General features: G+C 39.1%; 1 pseudogene; it reads left to right on the forward strand.

Annotated features, from left to right (window-relative positions):
- Positions 1-318: 318 nt before the first annotated feature.
- LOC118166000 lies at positions 319-3,008 on the forward strand (annotated as a pseudogene).
- The last annotated feature ends 4,643 nt before the right edge of the window (positions 3,009-7,651 follow it).

Below are 7,651 nucleotides of genomic sequence, written 5' to 3' on the forward strand. Positions count from 1 at the left end.
GTTAAACAGAATCATTATGAGTCCAAGAAGACCACAGTATACAAATAAAAGGTAAATGAACACCGATGAAAATCTGTCTATATATCTATCAAAACAAATGAAGGAGTACAAGAACAGATAAGAGATTGCTTTTAGCGGAGGATTTTGCCAATTACAGAACTAACCAACCATGACTGAATAACATCCATGCTTGGATGAAAGATCACTATCTCAAATCAAGTGCTGTAAAGGAGCCACAAATAGCTGTTTGCTCAATTCCCCAGTTATTTTACATGAGCAGAGCTCATCCCTCCATTCTTCTCAGCGGCCGAGTGCGTAATGGCGGCCAACCTGCGGTGGGCCGTCCACTTCCTCGACTCGCTCGGCTGTGGAGGGGCCTCATGGGGCGGTGGCAAGCCCCTCCGCAGCAGCTGCAGGGCCGGCCAGGCCCGGGCCAGTGGGAGGCCAGGCCCCTGAGCTGGGCTGCTCCCAAAGGTTTCACCAACGCTGTGTTCCTTTTCTCGCCCTGTCCCCACTGAAGCCACCCACGGCCAAGGAGGTGGAGGAGAAGCTAGTGTCCTGGAGCATCCAGGAGCTGCTGGCAGACCAGAAGGTCACTCTGTACTGGGTAGATGCCACTGAGTGGTCACAGGTGATCGAATCCCCAGATTGAGGGGAATCCCCAGATTGGGGATTTGTTGGATACCGGACAATGTTTAACTCCCATCAGATGGGAGGCACCGTTTTGCCATCTAAAACCTTAGTGCAGTGTTTGAGGCACCACAGGACACTTCTTGCCAGATATTTTGCATAGTGTGTTGAGTAAAATTGATGTGTCAACAGAGGATCCTCTAGCTAGCACAGAAGAAACTGCTGTGCCAGAGTGGGTGCAACGGCAGCTGCCTCATACAGGGCGTTGGCATCCTTCAGTGCTTGAAGCATGATATCATTCATCAAATGTTTGTGGAGCAGGCTCTGATCTGATTGAGTCATTCAGGCTCCTGCTGGTTTCTTGTGCTAACAAGAAGGATGGTGCAGACCAATCTGAAGCGGAACTCTCAGAAAGTCTATCTGAGTTGTACCAAAGAAAATTGAGTTAAATATCTGCCATGGCTGGCCCAGGAAATAATATAAATAAATAAATAAATGAAAGATGTGGGGTTCCCCGAACTCCAGCCAGGCAGGAGATGAAGACCATGTCCAGATCCCTGCAGATGCTTAATGTTACAAGACTGAATGTAAGAGCACACAAGTTTCAATGTGATGGTATGCCACCAACAGTGAGTGAGAAGGTTCCACAGAAGCTTTCAGCAAAAAGGTTGGATGAAAAACTGGAAGAAAAGGAAGAGACTCTTAAAATATCAGTACCCTTCAAAACAGAGGAGGAACTGCAGGCCCATTTAATTACAAGCTATCAGAAGGCTGTTGCTGAGGAAGTTCTTTCATCCATGTGTGCCCAGAACATGATCATTGCCATTAAAAGGTTCTTGAAAGTACAAAATGCCAAAGCAAAAGAGGTGGCCTGCATGGAAAGAGTCAAAAACCATCTCCTAAAGACAAGCAAAATGCTTAGACAACAGCATGGCTAAGAGGAGGAAACCAAAGTCAGAGAGTGTCAACAAGGTATTTTCGCTCCTTGAGTTGTGTTTTCAGTTTCCTTTACTACAAAGCAACACTGATGGAAGGGAGCAGCTGAGATGACAGATACGCTGCACATTTTATGTCTGACTGAAGACCCAGCTTATATTACAAAGTTTCTGGAGGAAATACTGGAATTGTATATGAATTCTATGCTGAAGATCTTTGGAGATCTTTATTACAGTCCGGGTACACAAATACCACTGAAGCTGGCATCTGTTCTGTCTTCAGACTTCCTCAGTAATGATTTAGTGATTCTGGATAGCAAATCTCCAGGCCTTCCAGAGTCTTTATCAACTGCCCTAACTCCCAGTGCTCTTTGGCTGTGCACTGAGGGTGATCAGCTAGAGGAGCTGAGAACCCAATCTGCCAAAAAGAGAAGGAATAATATATTAGCCAGACACAGGAGCATGAATGAAGCATCACAGAACTTGCATCAAATTGAGATTCCCAAGATAGCCAAGACTCCCCTCAGAAAGGAGAGCTCACGTTCATACCTTTCCACTAGGAAATCCCAACAAATGCCTTTGAAGGAAGAAGCAATGAAAGATGTTACAAAGTTAAGGAGGAATTTCTTCAACAAAAGGATATAAAGATATGTTCACTGTCAAAAAGGTCTATGAAAAAGATGCCTAGAAGCCAGTCAATATCTGCTGTGGAAGGCCTAAGATACAAATGCTCTGATGAAGGTGCTAAAGATCATCACATATTACTGACCAAGAGAGTTGCAGAAATACCACTACATAAACAGGTCACTAGGAGACTACTGCATAGGCAGATCAAAGGCCAGTCTTCTGATTCAGGCTGTGACACTGGTGTTGTAGAAGATTCTCCAGAGAAGGCCATAATTAAAGCAGATTTAAGAAGTCCATGCATCAGACAACTGTCTTTGAATAGGATCCACTTTGGTGTTTTCTATTCTGCAACACAGTCCATCTCACAGAATTCACAGCGAGTCCCCCAAGGATGAGATGAGGAGACCTGCACTCAGCAGGATTTTGCAGGCATTAAGCTGCACTCCAAGAGCCTCACTGTCCAGAATCCTAAGAGGTATATTTTTTTTATTATATATATATATATTTTTTTTGTGAAGTTATTGACCTGTGTAGCCCTGCAGAGAAGTGCTCATTTGGAAGGAGGAGAACAAGGAAAGATTCTTTAAACTTAGAAGAGCTGACTCTGTGTCAGACTCCTAGAAAAACACCTCATAAATCTGCACAGAAGCGACTCAATTCTGCCAGTAAACTACAAAGAAGATTGCCTTGCATTCTTCACAGGACTCCACAAAAGCTGGAGAAAACTCCAGTTGATAAGCAGACTGCAGCTAAGTGTTTGGGAAAGTACAAGATCCTGTACAAGGGGTCAAGTCACTGTGTGTGTTAATGAAAAGTAAAAGGGTTCGCTTACTGCAAGTAACGTCTGGGGGGGGGGGCCCCCCAAGTAAGAGACAAAAAGACAAAGGAAAAGGGAAAAAAGGGAAAGAGAAAGAGAAAGAAAAAGAGAAAAAGAAAGGTCAGTCTTGACTGTTGATGGATATCCCTCATTGTAATTGTTTCTGAGGGTCTTATTCATCAGTCTTCTATGAGAACATTACAGGGAAAATTGAAGGCACTTCATCACCGCAGCCTCCATTCTACTGCAGATGATCCATTTCATGTGCCATACCAGAATCATAAATTGGATGCAGCCTAGGAACATTCGTAAGGAGAGAAGGGTAACCTCCAATTATCATGATTAGTTTGAAAATGACAAGTAGATTTAATTTTTGAAAAATGCTGGCACTTTTTTTTTTTTTTTTTTTTTTTTAATCTACCAAAGCAGAACAAAATGAAAACATAAGTATTTGAAACATTTCATATTGTTTCCTTTCCAGTATCTTCTCTGAAAATCCCAGTTAAGTCAGAATCACCTTGTCAGTTAACTGTCTTGCAAGAACCAAACACTACATACTTGGAAAAGAATAATCAGGAGGAAATTAAACGAGACTAGTAGGTTTGAAGTTACTCCACAGTTTATAAATTGAATTAGGAATAGATTTTCCTGCATGTAAAAGGATAAGACTTCAGAGCAGGTGGAAGGACTTTTTCTTCTCCTCAGCTACTTCAGATCACTGACTTGTTAAACACACTGACAGATCCCTATGTTTATATGTATAAATATATGTATGTATACATATATAAAGGCAGAGATGTGCAGTTATGGCCTATGTAGCAGAAGCAACAGGTAAGATACCACTGTATTGCACCAAACTTCTTGTCTCTCTCGTTCTAGACCCTTGTGTTGAAGGACTTTTATTATGGCCCAGACTTATTATCAAAAAGTTTGTGTTTCCAAAATATATTTCCCTTATGGTTTACTAACACATTTATCTGCTGTGAAATCTCACCATTAGTTAATGTTCTAAAAGCATTTCTGAAGCTGAAAAAAATACCCCAATTGTAGCTCAGTTGTTTGTTTGTTTTAGTAGGTGGAATAAATAGATTAATAGCAATTGCTACCACAGTCTTTCATGCCTACTTTGTCTTGCAAATTGTTTACTAGATGCTTTTTTTTTTTTTTTTGATAGCCATAAATATACTTCCCTAAACTTTCTTGCTCTGATGTCAAGCAAAAATATCTCCAGTGGAGCCAGTATCTGTACATTAGCAGAGAGTGGGAATGAATGGGAAAGGTGTCTTATGCTCTTTGCGGTAATGTTCAGTATATTACATACATTCTATTAGTCTGGAAAACACTTCTCATATGTCCAAAAGGAGAATCTCTCTTCATAATAACACAAAATAGGCAAAAACTAAAGGAGATGAAAGAGGTAATGTGTGAGGTAATTTTGCATGAGGTCATTGTAACCAGGAAGAGAAATGGATTCTTAAAATTTTATTACTGGAGGAAAGGAAATTTTGTCGCTGAAGCCAAGACAAGGAGAAAGTACTTGACAGTGGTGAAAAGGTTGGAAAGAGCAGTGACACTACTGAAAGACAAAGACAGCTAAGGAGAAACAATGCTGTGCAAAACCCCCAAAATAGGTTATAGAATATGAAATTTCTCTCTGAGCTGAAATCCAGACTTAGCAGAGGTGCATTGAATTACCAAATCTCAAAACTTCATATGCAGAACTGGGTGATTCACTTAGTCTACCTGTATCTGAGTTTTCTATCTGTAAAATGAAAATTAAAGAATGAAAACCAAAGAAACTTAGCTCAGACAGGAAGGAAAAAAAAAATGTATCTTGCAAGACATATGGAGTAATTTTAGTAATCCTTCTAATCTACTTAGAGGCTTTAGCTGAAACACTTTCCTCAGTGTTGCACAATAGACTTTGAAATAGTTGTGAACAATTGGAAGGAGTCCAAAGAATAAAAACAAAAACAATTATAGAAAGAAATATTGCCCCAAGAAAGACAGAAAAAAATGCAGTTGTTGAAACTTGAGAAGAGATAATTCAAAACAAGACAACTATACAGATGTATAAGGGGGTCAGAAAATAATAAATAAAATTATGTGTTCTCCATACCTGTAGTGGATAATGAAGGACAAGAATAGGTTGTATGAGAATGCTGCAAAATCTGCATTACAGGAGATCCTTATCTATGAGTTTGGCAAATACCAGCCAGGAATAATATGCCTCAGGAGTTGCCACTGACTTTAGTGAAACCAAAATTAGATATGTATATATATTTATATGTATTAATTATATATATATATTGGCATCCATGCCCATGGGGGGGGGGTCAAACCAGATGATCTTTAAGTTCCCTCCCAACCCAAGACTTTCTACGATTCTATGATTAAAATCCAATGATTTGTTCATTGTTCAAATGTTGTATGAGTAATTCAACATTCAAAAGATGTTGGCAATGACATCACTTAGGGAATGTCAGTTTCCTGAAGTTCCAGTGGTCTACAGGAGAAAGGTATCCTTCACTTCATTTATTTTGTAAAAAGAAATTAATTTTGTTACATAACTACTTCCTTCTTTGATATATTTTGAATGTATTGGTGTTACTGAAGGAGATGTCTCATCAAAATCTGCTTGTTTTATTTTAGACTTAAACTTATAAAATTTATTTTTTATTATTAATATTATTTTTTTATTATTATTCCAGTAAGTTGGAAATTAATGAAAGATATAACACTCTTTCTTCCTCTCGTTATTAAGGGAATTGGACTATAATTTCTTCACTATTTAAATTAAACCTAGAGGTATCTTCAAATGCATCATCAGTGTTTTTGTTAAAGGAAAGAAATCGAACTTTGAATTTCAAAGGTGAATATTGCAAATAGTAGGTCATTATGGTCAAAACAGTTTTTATTTCATTTAAGAGATCAGTCTACAAGACACAAAGATTTTAATTATAAAGCACAGACTGCACAACAGAAAAACAAATTTTGATAGAGCAAATAGCTAACATACTTCTAAAGCTTCATTTGTGAAAGACATAAGGGCTCAACCATATCCTACTTGTACATGTAGGAATAGGAATGTGTGTGAAAAGAAATGCAAAGTCAACAGGACCTTGAGAAAGTACTGACAGAATAATCTTTTAGAAATAGCTCCTCTTGGCTGAAAGGCAGCTCTCTGCTCAGGCTACCTCTGACTTATTTTCTCCCTTTCAATGCTGAGAAGAGTTTCATTTTCTGTAGTCAGCTACTCTCAATGGAGACAGTGAGTGTTCCCTGTGCTGAGTGGGTGATGTGCCAGTTGCGTTCAAGGAGAAATTCTCTTCCCTACTGAGGGATCCATCACTTGCCACTGCTTTAGATATGAATGACATTAGCAGCCACACCTCAAGGTAAGAGTTCCTTAACTTCAAAACTTGTCTTACCAAGGAGTTGTATTACCTAAGTTTCCAGTCTCTCGGTTTCTTTAAATCCATTTTATCTGATTTCAGACTTCATATTAGTTGCAGTAATCAGTATAGCCAAGAATTAGATAAAGACCCAGATTCATATTGTCCTCCTCATGGTGTCTCTTGTCAGATCACAGAGCCTGAGGGAAAACTTGTGGAGAAAAAATATCTTAAAGTGTCCAGACCAGTGGGAAAAAAAAAAAAAAAAAAAAAAAAAAAAAGGCAAAGCTAAAGGTAAGATCTTTGAGCAGTCTCAGAAGTTTCTGCAGTTTTAAATGTATTTTATATCTGTGTCTTTGTTATTTGATAAGGTATTAGATGAGTGAAGTCACTGTCCCTGGGGCATGGTTTAGTGGGTGATATTGGTGGTTGGTGGGCAGTTGGACCAGATGATCTTGGAGGTATTTTCAAACCTTCATGATTCTATGATTCTATGATTTTATGTTCTCTCATTCTGAGGACAGGAAGCACAGATAATCCCATTTGGCTAAATTCCCTTTCTATACCTAAAACCCAGAAACCATGGTTTCCTTATCTAAAATATTGTTTCCCTGTCTAAAATCAATAAACCTTTAGGATGACATACCCAGACTGCATGTAGCAATTATTTCAGACCTCTATCCCAAGCATTTCCAAGAGTGCTTTTTGGGATGAGCCAAAATCTGAAGAGATGAATAGTCATGGGGTGCCTCTACTGGTCAAGAAATCATCTTGGTCAACCTCTTTTCAGTGGTTTATGTGGACAGGACAAGGGACAGTGATCAAAAAAATGGAGCACAGGAAGTTCCGCACCAACATGCAAAATAATTTCTTCATGGTGAGGGAGACAGAGCACTGGAACAGGCTGCCCAGGGAGGTTGTGGAACCTCCTTCTCTGGAGATATTCAAGGCCCATCTGGATGCTTACCTGGGCAACCTGCTCTAGAGAATTTACTTTGGCAATGGGGTTGGACTCAATGATCTCTCAAGGTCCCTTCCAACCCCTACAATTCTGTTATTCTGTGATTCTGTGATCTTAGAATTGTTACTAAAAACTGGTTGTCCATTTAGTATCCTCAGATATCCATGATGATAAACATATTTTGTTATCTGCAATAGTATTGCTAATGTGATTTTATATTTCCTTTGTGTTCCTAGTTGTTTTTGTCAAGGTGATGTCCATCTGAATATTAGATTTGTACAAATGT

This window comes from Oxyura jamaicensis, chromosome 4, assembly GCF_011077185.1.
Source record: "Oxyura jamaicensis isolate SHBP4307 breed ruddy duck chromosome 4, BPBGC_Ojam_1.0, whole genome shotgun sequence".
Classification (NCBI taxonomy): Eukaryota; Metazoa; Chordata; class Aves; order Anseriformes; family Anatidae; genus Oxyura; species Oxyura jamaicensis.